The sequence below is a fragment of the Manacus candei genome, unplaced genomic scaffold (assembly GCF_025592945.1).
Source record: "Manacus candei isolate 608988 ecotype Guabito, Panama unplaced genomic scaffold, ASM2559294v1 h1tg000023l, whole genome shotgun sequence".
Classification (NCBI taxonomy): Eukaryota; Metazoa; Chordata; class Aves; order Passeriformes; family Pipridae; genus Manacus; species Manacus candei.
Genome location: NW_026138071.1, coordinates 8,321,731 through 8,335,488, shown reverse-complemented (window position 1 = coordinate 8,335,488; position 13,758 = coordinate 8,321,731). Strand labels below are relative to the sequence as shown.

The 13,758-nt window shown below is 41.5% G+C and overlaps 2 protein-coding genes across 2 annotated transcripts in view; both read left to right on the top strand.

Moving 5' to 3' along the window:
* The window catches only part of RBMS1 (RNA binding motif single stranded interacting protein 1), a 151,304-nt gene extending 147,816 nt beyond the window's left edge, over window positions 1-3,488 (top strand). The window contains exon 14 of the mRNA XM_051787674.1: window positions 1,889-3,488. The gene's annotated coding sequence lies outside the window, so the exon portion shown is untranslated. The remainder of the gene's footprint in view (window positions 1-1,888) is intronic.
* Window positions 3,489-7,611: 4,123 nt separating this feature from the next.
* Window positions 7,612-13,758, top strand: part of ITGB6 (integrin subunit beta 6) — a 51,447-nt gene continuing 45,300 nt past the window's right edge. The window contains exons 1-2 of the mRNA XM_051787658.1: window positions 7,612-10,339; window positions 10,990-11,219. The gene's annotated coding sequence lies outside the window, so the exon portion shown is untranslated. The remainder of the gene's footprint in view (window positions 10,340-10,989; window positions 11,220-13,758) is intronic.

Here is a 13,758-nt window from a genome sequence, read left to right as displayed (position 1 = left end):
AACTGTTTAGCTTATCTTGCCTTTTACAACAGTTTCCCCTCCCTCCATGCTTACATCAGTGGTGTTCTGAATTCTGCTGTGTTATATTGGTGTCCCTTCACCTGAATAAACTAACCTCTTTTGACAGCTTCCCTGGGATAGAAAGAGATTTTTGGGGAACTTAAGGAATGAAGGTATGTGGCACCCTGAAGACTTCCCACATGCACACTACAGGTGTTCAGGTCAACCTGCTCATACAGCTTTCTAAGTAGCATTATTGTTTTGGAGCTGAGCATACAAGTGTTACCAAGGGGAAAGGTGCTTGGAAAATGGTTTCTGCACATGAACTCTGCTGATTTAAAGAAGTCATCTGCAGCAGGAATTTTCCTAAGTATTTTCACCACCTGAAATTCACACACAGGGCTGACAGTTTTTAAGCAACATCTGTGAAGCACTTGAAAGTAATGGAATAAAACAATGATTTAAAAGTAGGCCAAGAGAAAATTTGCTAGTAAATTCAATATTTTGGTAAATAATTTTAGTTTTTTGCAAGTACAAATAGAACATTACTTTTCCTTTTTGTGCTTCAGCCTTTCTCCAATGGGAAAGAATTACACACTAATGAGAAAATACTCTGCTAATTTTTTTTGCCTTCCAGTGAATATTAAAAAAAATGAAGATGTATTTGTACTGATATCTTTAGCCAGTCTGAAAGGTAATCTCTAAGCAGTATGTACATAACTAGGTGCATGAAGCAGTTATTTATTGACCAGCTCACAGCAAAGAAAGGATTTCACAAGCCATTAGGCTGAACATGATTCTGCTCACCAAGCAAGGTACTAGCAGTGGCTTTGCTGGCCAGGCAGACATTGGGCAGGAGGGGAAGGGTCAGTCCCTGCAGCTCCCTGGAGCAGACCCTCAGCATTGCCACATTTCTGTCCTCTCTCAAGCTCCATCAGTGCCCCTGACACTGATGACTTGTCCCAACAAACTGACCTGATGCTTCCTGACTAGCCTTGCTCTTCCTTTAGATTTTATACCCTTTCCATGTTCCTGCTTTCCCTCCTGAGCCCTTGAGGTACTGACAATCCTGTCCTAATAGCTCTACCTTGGTGCATAGTTTTACCTTTCCTGTTTCCCCAGGCTTTCTTACAGCATTTTTCCAGCACTCTGAGCAAGGATACTCAGCTGGGCTGGATCAAGTTGGGCCCTCATGCACAGGGAACCTTGGCCCTGGGAGAGGGGAGGGAGGCATACAGCAGGGTCTGCAGCAAGGGGTGACATATTCCAGGTCTTCCTCATGTCAAGAAAACATTCAAGTGCAGTTGGAGGAGCGAGTGTTCAAAGAGCTGCAAGTGTTGCTGTCTTTGCCAGAACAGAATGAAAGCTAGATTTCAGACAGCTTTAAGAAAGACCAGTGCAGCTAGATAGAATAAAATGCTCCAGAAGTTCCCAGCTGTGTGTACCATAGGTTCGTGACCTCCTTCAGCCCTGCCCTGCTCACTTTCCACAGTTCAACAAGTTCCAGCTGCTGGTAGGCAGTGGGTTCTAATGTGAGTGGGAAGGAGGCAGCTCATCAACAACTCACAGGCTTCACACAGCAAAAAGCCCTTTTGTCACTTGTGCACTCAAGCAAGTCACTGCACCCTGATCTCCTGAGCTGCAGAAGTTATGGAATAAAGCAAGCAGTAGGTATGTAAGCTTGTGTACAAGAGTGGAAACACTTAGGAGTTTAAGTTGTTTCTAGGTAAACTGTTTTTGAGAGTGGTCTAGCTCTGTCTTGACTCAGTGTCGTTACCCTCTATTCTAGGGTGAATTTTGTACTGAAGTGTTGAAAATTGAGATTTCACTTATTAAAAAAAATGAATTAAGTAGTTACAGGAATTCCTCTCCTAAAAATATTTTGCAGATGAAACTAAGCCAATTGTCTCTGGGAAAACAATTCAGGACGAACCATACCATTGCGTGTATTACAGTAAGCATATGCACAGCTCATCTCTTCCAGATGGGGATCATCTGATCGGCCCTGCAATGTGCAGTGCTACCCTGTTTTAAGGCTGCAATTAATTTTCTAAGCGATGTTGTGCTGCATCAGGAAACACAACGATTGGACCTGCCCTTTTATAATTGTACTCACAAGGTGAGTGAGGGGTGCAGAGCCCTGGGCTCAGAGGGGCACTCTGTGCTGGCTGGGACTCGGGCTCTCTCTGCTGCTGCTGCTGATCTTACCCACGAGGTCAAATAACGAGCTCTCGTGATGCAGCCGCCAGAGGGCCTCTTCAGCGTAAGTGGAAATAATCAGAAAAGGTAAACACCCATTCATAGTATGTCATTGTGGTGCATTTATAGTTACCTGTTATTAAAAGCAAAACCTTATCCTGCCTTTGCATAGTACAGTGCAAGTGCTCACATTTTTCATATGTTTTTACTCATCAGTGAGATAACAATAGGATTGTCTTTATCGGACGAAAATAAAAACTGTCATTTTCTTTTGATTAATGAAATGTGTAAGGATGTCTTCACTGCACAGCAGACAAGGGGAAAAAAAGGAGAAATAAAAGAATCTAATAAAAACCACAATGTTACCAAAACCACAAATGCTCCAGGCAGAGTCAGGGAGAATTGACAAGTAACTTGTGTGGGACAGATGAACACAAGAGGAACCAAATAGCAAGGCAATTCTGGAAAAGTCAAGCAGGCTGCAAACAGTCAACAGAGGCCAGAGTTATAAACCTTTTCCTCATTAACTCAAAGCCTCTCTATTTCCATGTTTTCTTGGGAGAATCCTTTTTATTATTATTATGTCTTCATAAGAGTCAAGACAATTGAAAATATATTCATTCAAAACACAGTGTAAAAGGAACAAATACCTTTTCAGGATATAAATAAATCTCTGAAAATAAATTAGTATCTTGGGGGCTAGATGAAAAATCTGTACTACAACACAAAACTATGCAAAGTATTTAGAGTAATATAGAAAAGGCAGCTCATTTGTGCAAAGTTCATTCAAGAAAACCTTACAATGATCATTAAAGACAACTTCTTGCTCCGCAAGTCAATATCCAAATTACTAATACAGATGCAACAGGTGGGAGGAGAGACCCACAGAAATTGTTATTTTTTCTGCTTTTCTCTGTCTGTAGTACAGCTTGAATATAATTAATAAATTAACCATAACCCACAGAGCATATTAGCACTTCAAGTCGCAGAAACTTTTTGCATCATCCCTTTTGGCCAAAGAGAATCATCTTGCCAATGTATTTCAGACTGTTGTGTTCACCTCTTGTTCTGCTGGACACTCAGCCTTGGACTGCATCACGAGTGCCTCAGGCCTGGCCAGCAGCTCTGACCTGCACAGCCTTGCTCTTAGATGTGAACTACAAAAAGCATTTGTTAATCTCTGACAGGGATTTTGTGACTCTTCAAAGTAATTAGATGATTCACTTCTGGACCAGGCCAGATTGCTGTATCAGGCACAATAAAAGACCCAAAGAGCAACCAGAACAAGTAGGAGAGTTCATAGACAGTCATGAATAAAAATACTGTAAGTCTGGAAATAAAGTATTTCTCTGTTTTCCACATGCCCTAGCCTTAGGCTGAGCAGTGCACAGACAAAGACTTGAATTTCTTGAAAAACATCTGATGCAGGCATGTGTTTGCAGTTTTTGAGTATTGCTTTGTATGTTGAATGAGGGCTGGGGAGAAAAATACACTTTTTTTTTTTTTTTCCAGTTTCAGACCTGAAATCTTTCCTCCTCTGTGTGTGGTTGGTTTTTTTGTGGTTTTTTGTTGGTTTTTTTCTTTGCAGTCTCAAGTACTTGTGATTATCCTCTTTTGGCATCCAGCTCAATGTCAGCATGACTATGTTTGTCACAGGTTTTGTATGCTGCTGCAAGCAGGACTCAAATTAGGATTGGTGTGACCAAAGGACAATAGCTCTGCCAACAAGACAGACTTTTTTTGATCTAACTAGCAGATGCTCTGCTAGCGTCTCTCACTTTTTTGCCTCTCTCTTGCCTAAAGGACTGAAACCAGCCTGTCAGTGTGATTGTACTCACGGGAGCTACAACTGTTTGCACAAGATCTCAGTCTAGCCTAATACCTACTTTAATAACTGCTTCCAACAGCTACTTGTGAAGACTCTGGTGGTAAACTTCATTCGATTATCGTAGCTTTAAAGTGGAGATTTTTCCAGAAATGGCTACTCCTTTTATAGAGGCTACTTTGCACTCTAGTGTATTATTTTAGATAATAACAAATTGTTCCTGCATATATATCCCTGGTCATCAATCACTTGCAAGAATAATGTTGCAGGTGGGGGAGGCTAAAAAGAGCCCCTGCTGTGGTTCAAACCTTGAATTCCATTTTTTTTCCCCTTCCCTGTTACTTGACAGTAGTTTTGGAAGAAGAAGAAACTAACAGACATGTTAAAGACCTGGCATAGAATATTGGACCAGCTTTTCAGGTGTCACTGAGGGGCAGCAGGTCCAGAGGTGTCTCTCCAGTCCAGACTTAAGAAGATCTTAACTAGCTTTAGCTTTTCAAGCAAGCCTGAAGGCTACTGACTGCCAGTCATCCTGACAAGGTGATGACTGATGGGGACAGTTATCTCCCTCCCCTAACTTACTGTCTGTCATGGCGATTGAAAAGGAAATACAAACATTCTTCCCTAAGGAAACAGGTTGGCAAAGGGGTTTGGGTCTGTTAAAGCTTTAGTGTTAATGAATTTTCATATTATCAAAATATCGAAAAGTTGTTCCAATGAAGAGCAGGTTCAAGCCCATATTGTCTGCCCTGCTTTCCTATTTAATTCATGTTCTCATGTTGAAAAATTCACTCTATAGCCAACCTGTAACACCACAGGGGTAAACTGCAGCACTGCCATTAGCTATGAAGGGAGAAAGATACAGTTTTTTGTTGTCCACTTCATAAAGGAGCAGCTTTTCAAAGTGTAACTAGTTAAGCCCTGTAGGATGAGTTTAAAAGTAGCAGATTTCAGTGATTTAACTTGTTTCTATCTCTTTCAGAATGCTGTTTTTAGTTCATAGGCAAAATTGAGCTACATCTGACTGGTTGGTATTCCTTATCACCGTTATCCAGCTTCCTGTCATTAAAGCTAATGCTTACAGAGGTGCCCTGCATCTCTGATGGATTGATTTTTGCACCCATAGAATTATAAAACTTAATTTTCAGACCTGCTGCATGCCCACAGCGCAAAGGTCAATTTGTGATGCATCTTCACTGCTGAATTTTAAAACCCCAAGTGCCTTCAAGTTGAAATTTTTACTTAGTTCACACCTTTTAGTGAACACGCTTTAGTGTAGATGGGTGCATGGATCTCAGCAAAAGTTCCTGAAAGGAAAGGATAAAGGGAAAGGAGTCACCACCACTGAACTAGAATGCTCTTTATGGTGACCAAGAAGCAACAGACTATAATCTAAGAGCTACTGTGAAAAGCTACATGACTAATCTGTATTTTCATTGTGTGACTGGTGGCAGGAAGGAAGATGTAGCACAACAGTCAATTTATTGGAAGAACAGTGTAGTCATTCATCAGGGCATTATTCTGAAATAATTTAAATGACAGTAGAGCAGCCCACTCTTGACTTAAGAAATCACAAGTCATTCAAATTCTGTATCTAATAATGAAATCGTTCCACTGACTTAGTGGTTGGCATAAATTACATGTAGCTAATATGTTCCTGTTGCAGACCCTGAGGACTCTTTGTTTATGCTAAATGTGAATGTATTCTAGCACATGAATTACTATCCTCCTGCTTGCTTCTTGGGCGCCTCCAGAATAAGTAATACGTTGGCATAACTTTGCCATTTGTCAGCCAGCAGTCTGGTAGCACATTTGCTCGTCAATCTAATTTTAACCTTTTCTCATACAAGCACTTGGTATTTCATGTAAATCAACCAGACAGTCTGTCATTCAATAGGATACTATCTTCATAGTCTTCTAAACTACGTGCTCCATTGTATGCATTCATATTAAGTAGCAGTGGAAAAGTAAAACTAATATATTATTTCTGGTTTCTTAATACCAGAGTGCCAGGAGTCTCTTTATTACCACAACAGAGACAAATGATATGTCTAGCAGAGGTTCTGGACATTGGACCTGGTAATACATTCAACACTTTCTGAATTGAAAGGTTTGTCCTGAGTGGTAAGTAGTGCAGTGCATGGTTAAAGGCTTCAGAGCATATATTCTAGGTCTGTTTCTATTATCACTTTAATTTGCAGCTAATAATGTTAAAAAGTACATTCAACTGATGAATTGGAAAAAAAATTTTCCCCGTGGTTCCAACGAGTTTCTTGATCAAATATGATGCTGGCTGCAAAAGAGAACATAATTCATTCTGAAATATGGATAAGTTTGTCAATGCTCATTTATTTTTATAATTTGTATAAATAACATGGAAGGTTTAATGGTATATCCTTTACTGTGTAAGGTTTTTCAGAAATTGATTTGGGTGTGAAAATAATATGTTTGAAGTTTAGATGCTTTGTTAGGGTTGCTGTAACTATGCATCACTTTAATGTCTTTGCTTTTTAAACATGAATTAAGGCCAGTGTTCATTTATGCAGTGTAATAAATAACAGTAATAAATAAATAAGACTCATTCTGGCTTATTCAGATATTTTACTGCTTTATGAATGTTTTAAAAAAGCAATTGTAAAGTTGTAATAAAATGATCTGTGGTGTTGCTAAGAACTCAGTCTCACAAGACACATGTAACCATTCATTGCATAGTATAATAGTTGCCTGTTTTATTAATTATGGAAATCATATTTTGATATAAATTTTCCTTATTGATACTTTGAGATTATTAACCCTACATTACATTTTATTCCACCCAGGCTTATGAGTGATAAAATAGAACTCATATATTTGCTACTAAATTCTGTTCTGAACAGTAATTTCTGACACTTTACTTGGTCTGGGGCAGACCCTGAATGATGCCTGATTTCTCCCCAGCACAGTGCTCAGCAGTCCCCTTTCCAGACAGCAGAAGCAAAGCTCATTTGCTCCTGTAGTATCACAAAGTCCCTCCTTGGTCCATACGGTCTTCTGCTGCAGTTTGCTAACAGATTGCATCATGCTCTGAGTCCAGCCCCGTTGCCATGCCCCTTTTCTAGCAACTCCTGTGCAGAATTTACCTCTGTTGCTGTGGAACTAATTCATCTGTGTCGGGTTTCTGGGTATGAGTTGTATCTAAGGATATTTGTACAATTTCTACCATGAAGTTCTGTTTCTGCATAAGGTAGCAGGGTAATAGAAGTAATAACATATAAACTGATTCCACCACTACCTCCAGCCCCTTTTATATCTACACATCAAGTAAAGGCAATATTTGTCCATCATGATGTAAAGTGGTGTGACTTAACTTAGCACTAATTTGACCCAAAGATTTAACCACAGATCAAGTAAAAATTTTCAAAAACACAGACCTGAGGTATTTGGACACCTTGAATAAATATATATCAGAAGATTCTGTCCCGTAAAATATTCAGGTACTTCTATCACTTAAGTTTGCATAGCAGGGATATAAAGGGGTTTATCCTCCCTGCTCTGATAAAGTTCTTACACAGGATTTTTTTTGGCTTCTGTATCTAGAGGTTTTATGCCAGGCAGCTGCAGTTTTTGCTCTCAGGGATGTACCTAGGCAAATTCAATATGGTCAGTGAGGTGGATTGTCATAAGCAATGATAGCGTTTGATTTCACTGAGCCTGTCAAAAATAATTCTACATGTAATTTGTTCATTGCATGTTCAAACCTCTGGTTTACCGCCACTGTTCTTGCAGCTGGGAGTTTTACCTAGTTCAGGGAAGTGTATGTTGCCAAAAAATGCTAGTTCTGAAGAAAAGCAGTGAATTTCTGGGGATTAAGGGGGTTTGCATTTTATTCCAGGAAAAATATTTTCTGGTTTTACTTATTGTTTGTGCATTAAGGCACCTGTATTTGTGTTTAACAAACATCCTCTTTCACTTCAAATTTTCCATGACTCTTGATCCTTAGGGATTACTGAAGAAATAAATCAATCAACGGGATCAAAATTACGAGATTACATGTGAGATGAATCAAGCCTTATATCTTTATTTAAAAAGGTAATTAATGTTTTAATTCTGTGCCTGTATGAAGAAAAGAAAAAAAAAAGTTAATGACTTGCTACCACTGCAGACAACTTGGGTAATATTTTTCCCTGGAATACATATCTAAGTACAAATTCAGTTCTAGTTGTTAGCAATATATTCCTCCTGGTATCAAAGCAAAAATCCAGTCATGGTTATTGGAAGGTGTGTGGAAGGCAAACACAGTATGGAAGCGCTTGGTCTCCCTCTTTTCATGTGATATTTGTATTAAGTAGAGAAGTTTTATTGCCACCTATTATTAGCAAGTCATTCTGTAGCCATTTAAATTCCATTTTTAAAGGTCCATAATAGAATTCCCTAGTGTGTCACAGACCTAGTGCCACATTGATGGTAAAAGCTCAGGAAAATCATCTTTCTGATTGATATTATATAAATACCTATAAATGCATATCAGCACCTGGTGCATGGGGCTGGGCTGCTGGATTTGTGAGAGGGCGGAGGAGATCTCTGGTGCTGCTGATGTGCTGGGTCTCACCTGCTGCCCTCAGGACAGCTCAGTCCCCCTTGCCTCAGCTCAGCCTCCCTTTGCCTTGTGCTCCTCAGCTGCCACAAGTGGCTTGGGCTTTTGGCACATTGGGGAATTGCTGCTCAGTAACCCATGCACCGGACACAATTTGCCAAGGCAATTTATGTCTCACTGTACCTGACTGTCAGACAAAAATGGGGAGGGCAGAGAAGTGCTGCCCACCCCACATGGCTCCTGGCTGGAGAAGCACAGTGGGCTTTCTTGCGGTATCCATGGTTTTTTGGTGCTTCTGGCCTCCTAATCAACTGCCAATTTACAACTTCAGGCTCTAATTAGCTTTCAGGGACATATCAGTGAAAAGCCATCATATGGGTTTATAGGGGGGCCACAAATGTTACTTCTCCTTCAGAGCAAAATTTGTGCTGTGATAGTTTTTCCAACCAATTCTAAGGGATTCTTCTCTTACAATGTAGCCTATTTCTTCTACTCTGACCTTACTGCTTCACTCATTAATTCCATTTTGGGTCCATGCCTGGCTCCCTGAAGCTCTTCTGATTGTCATTTGTTCCCCTTCTCCCTCTGCTTTGAAACACCTCTGCCGCTTGGATGCTTCTGTGGGAAAATTGCCTTCCACCACTGTCCTTTCACACCCCAGCACAGGCTGGACTAAACACAGAGCCATCTCTGACCCAAGGCAACTTTCTGTCAAAAAGCAAACACAGTCATGAGTGACACTGACATTAAAGAAGTAACCTCCAGCAGTCTCCAGGGTTTGTCTCCCTGGGCTCTGCTCTCCAAACATGGTCCTCACTGAGTGCCACATTGCAGCTCAACTGGCCCCATCTGAGAGGGGCTCAGGACAGGGACAGGCTGAGCAGAGCTCAAGTGGTGCAGAGCTTCATGGGGGTGCACTGCAGCACCCTCCATCACCCAGCCTGCGAGGGACCCCGCAGCTGCTGCAGGAACTGTGCCACCAGCTCTCAGGTGGGAGTCACCCGTAAGCGCAAGGTGGGCGAAGTTTGCTAAGGGGCTTCATGTCTTTGTAGGTGGGTGGGGGAGAGGACAGTACAGGGTGTTTGTTCCCTGGCAGCACACCCCACATGCCTTCAAACACGGGGAGAGTCAGCACAGGGGATCGTTGCCTCTCCACCTATGTGCATCAGCCCAAAGGGCTGACAAGGCAGAGTGTAACACGAGCTGGTTGTTATCTTCCTACTTGAGTCTTGCAGAGATTAGGTGGTGGCTTTATTTATTGCTGTAGGTAGAGGGAAAAGTGGCAGTTCTGGTGGTAAGGGGTCTTCAACTGGAACCCGTGAGGCCTGCACTGGTCTCCTCTGCCCCTGTATCAGGGCAGCCTGGACATGGGGAAGGGGCCAGTGGGCTGCTGAGCCCACTGTGCCACTGCAGGGTGTCCCAGGCACTGCAGCTTCCAGCCTCACTCCAAGTAATGTGATTTTCCTGCCTCTTCACAAGTTTTTCTAATCCTTCACTAGGAGCATTCCTAACCCTACATTAGATCCTTATTTCATCTCTACCTGCTTTGAACATGTTTTTCCTTTTCTTACAGTGCTTCCCCAGCTCCTCATCTCCTGCACAGGGAAATGATGTGTACACTGGGATGCTTCTGTTCTTTATGCCTGGCTTCCCACCGAGTACCTTAGAAGAAATGTTACAGCTGTTTGCTGTTCTGATTCACAACCCAGCTGGCACTGATGCTTCCTTGTGCATTCCCTAAGGTAATTCTGCCTCCCTGCCTTTCTGGTTTTGTCTGGGGCTTGTCTGGGATCCCTCTGTTCTTTATCCCAAACTAATTGTATTCTGCTGCTCAGATTAAAGAACCTAGTTATATGTCTGTTAAGATGAAACTGCAGTGCAGTTTATGGGGAAGAATCTCCTTTGGGAAGTGTGAAAGCAGGTGCACAAGAGGCGGAAGCACTGCATTACAGAAAGAGGGGCGATTAGGATTATAAGAGATACAAAACTTCAACATTATTCTTTAAAATAATGGATTCATTATTCCAGTGACAATGTCTTGTGTGTCCCTGTGCTAAGAGGGCTTTTATTTCTTCCCTCTGGAATGGAGAAAGAAAGTGGTTGCTTAAATCGCTATTGACATACAGCACGTGAATTCCAGTTTTGATTTTATGAACAGCCTCTATCATCCTGTCTTGTCTGGACAGCCTCATACTCATGGTACTGTCACCATTCTTATAAATAGCCTGCTTGGTTATGAAGGACTACTAGTGTTTCTTCTGGGAAGAACAGGACTTTCAATTAATGGCATTTTAGGCCAGTTTTTGTCAAACTTTCTATAGGAGATAGGGTTTGGAGAGTAGAAAGCTGCTAAAGAAAGCTAGTAATCAAAGTATTAATGTTTGAAACACAGACACTCGGCAAGCCTGGAGAATCCACAGAGAAAAATGAAGCTAGAAGGAGGAGGATGGTGGTGTGCTTTTAAAAAGGAGGCTTGGCTTCAGGGCTGACAAGCAGCAAGGCAGCTGCCACACGGAGAAAGACGGATCCAGCAGAAAGCTGGGCTGCAGCGCAAGAATGGCTGTGATGTTGGCAAGTCTGCTCTGCACCCGAAAAATGCACAAGTGCACTGGGGAACAGCAGGTAAGGCAATGTGCTTTTCTGTAAACTTTTGGGGCAAAGTAGGAAGTACCTGTGTATAGAAAACCTTGTGTTTCAGCTCTCAGCTCTTTAGCTGTTGTAAGATCTTTTGAGCGTGGAGGGCACTGGCGGGCAAACAAACAATACCCTCTAAGTTAGTTCGGCAGGGAGGGATGTGTTTAATCTTGTGAAGGGAGTGGGGATCCCTGTTTTTATGGGTACGGGTCATTTGGGCTGTGTGACCCTGTTCTATGAGTAAATACATTGCAGACACCTAAGAGAGCACACATCCTGCTGGCCATGCAGTGAGGGAAGTTCTATTGCACACAGTGCGAGAAGTCAAACACAGGGCAGATTTGCATGGCAGGTAACAAGGCTTGGTGGGTGTCTTCTTTTGACTATTAAAAGTAACAAATGCCAAGACTTTTGGGTTTTTTTCTTACAATTAGCAACTGATCTGGAATTCAGATCCCATCTCCCACAGTCTGGGTAGTTTCCAAGGGTGCATTGAATCGACAGCAACACCCTTTGTGCAGAGTGAGTCTGTACACAAGAAGAGAGCCCTGCCAAAAGAAAAGAAATACAGCATTGCATTCAGGGATGTGACTAACTTCTTCTGAACAGAGAGGAAAGGACCATGCTTGCCAGTTATCTCTTCTGTGCATTTCCTCAGTTGTGGCTGGGGCCATCTGATGAGTGTTTCCCTTTCGCTCCCAGCGCGTCGCAGTCTGTCTGCTGTCAGCAGCTAATGAAGTCACTCGCAAGATGCCATTCCCTGGGGAAAAGCAGGGCTATGAATAGACCTGTTACTTGCATCTCTGGTTGCAGTGCTCTCAGAGCTTCTTTTGCTGTGCCACCGCTTCTGATGATTGTGCCACTTATGAACAATGGTCTTTCACTCTTGAGCTACTGCTATTCCTGATGCCAAAAACCAGTCCTCTTCCTTCTAGTAGAGCTGCATGGAGCTCAGTGAGTGCTTCTGTGCCGGCCCCAGTGACAGGCACAGGTTCTGAGGTACCACACACTTACCAAAAATGTGCAAAAAGTGAATGAGTAATCTTATTGTAGCAAGAGCTTTCAATAATAGTCTGCAGTGAATGTCAGATGCTTCATCAATGCACATCCCACAATAAGGAGGAAAAAAAATTTTTTTCTGAGAGCAAAATTTTTCCATGGTACTGAAATAGAAAAGCAAATGGTTAATCTGATGAGACCACCATCTCTTTCCCCATCTGAGCTTACATGTCTAGGTATCATCAAGCTTGTGTTTAGAAGGAGTTGTGTGTTGGTCTAGACAGAGGTGAGCTATAAAAAAAGCAAAATCAGCAAAAACAAAGACAGATAAAGGATGATGAATCATGATGACATATTGTTCAAAGTATGTAAGAACATGTAAATACTTATCATGATGTGTAGGGCATAGAGTCATTGTTAGTAGCAGTAAAGTCAAGGACTATTCAGTGCACTTTAGTGACTGAGTTTGTGTTTGAGATTAAATCTAAAATAACCTTACAGATTATCTTTGTAAGAAAATTTAGCTAACAAGGTTATAAATGGTGAAAAAGAGAAAAACTAATTAAAGTAGCATTCAATTTTAACATGATCTGTTCTCTCTTCAGGAGATATAGGGGGAAGCTTTCTTAAAAGCTTTTGTTTTATATACAGTATATTATTTTTTACCAGACTTGATGGTTTTAACAGTCTCTCCCCAAATCAAGTTGTCAAAGTTTTAATTCTCAGAAAGCTAGGGTAAAGTCTTCAACAAAACACAAATGTAGATTTTTCTGCATCGTGATCCAAATGTCTGAACCATTCCTACATGAGCAGAGTTACAGTTGTTGTCTCATATGAACCTTTGTTCAGATGCCTCATCCTCCTGCTTATATAAAAACAAAACAAAAGCCCCTTATTACTCATAATTTTCATATTAATTCTGGTTGGCTGAATAAGTTTGAGTGATTCATGACCTATGTTCAAATTTAACACAGCCTTCAATGTGTTCAGCCTGACATGTGGTGTCTTACAATATTGATATATCTCATCGACCTAGCAATCTGCATCAGGTTGCTGAAGCATGCCTTGAAGGGAAAATGATACAGTAGTCCTGATCTACTCCTCTGTCAAAGCTTTGATTAAACATTCAAGCTATCAGAGTGAAGGAGCTTGGGGATGCATGAGATGCCTGTCCTGTCATTAACAATATTTCTTTTTGAAAGTTTAGGAAGATAGGAATATGCCTCTTAAATCAGATGTCTGTCCCCTGGTCAGCATCTGAATGGCATTCTCTGGTACCCTACATAAAAGAAAACACAAATGAATTCATCTGATTTTCCTGGACAGTTACTCAGCACTTTTTCCCAGTAGCACCCAAAGCAGACGAGTAAGTTCGGTAGAGCAGAGCTGGAGGAGTGCTGCTCTGGCAGCAGTTCTCATCCTTTTCCTAGGCTACAGAGTTGCAAATCCAGGGATAGGTTTCTCCTTTAGGGTTTGTCTCCCACTGCTGGCACCCAGACAGCCTGAAGGCTGATGAGGCAATCCTCGG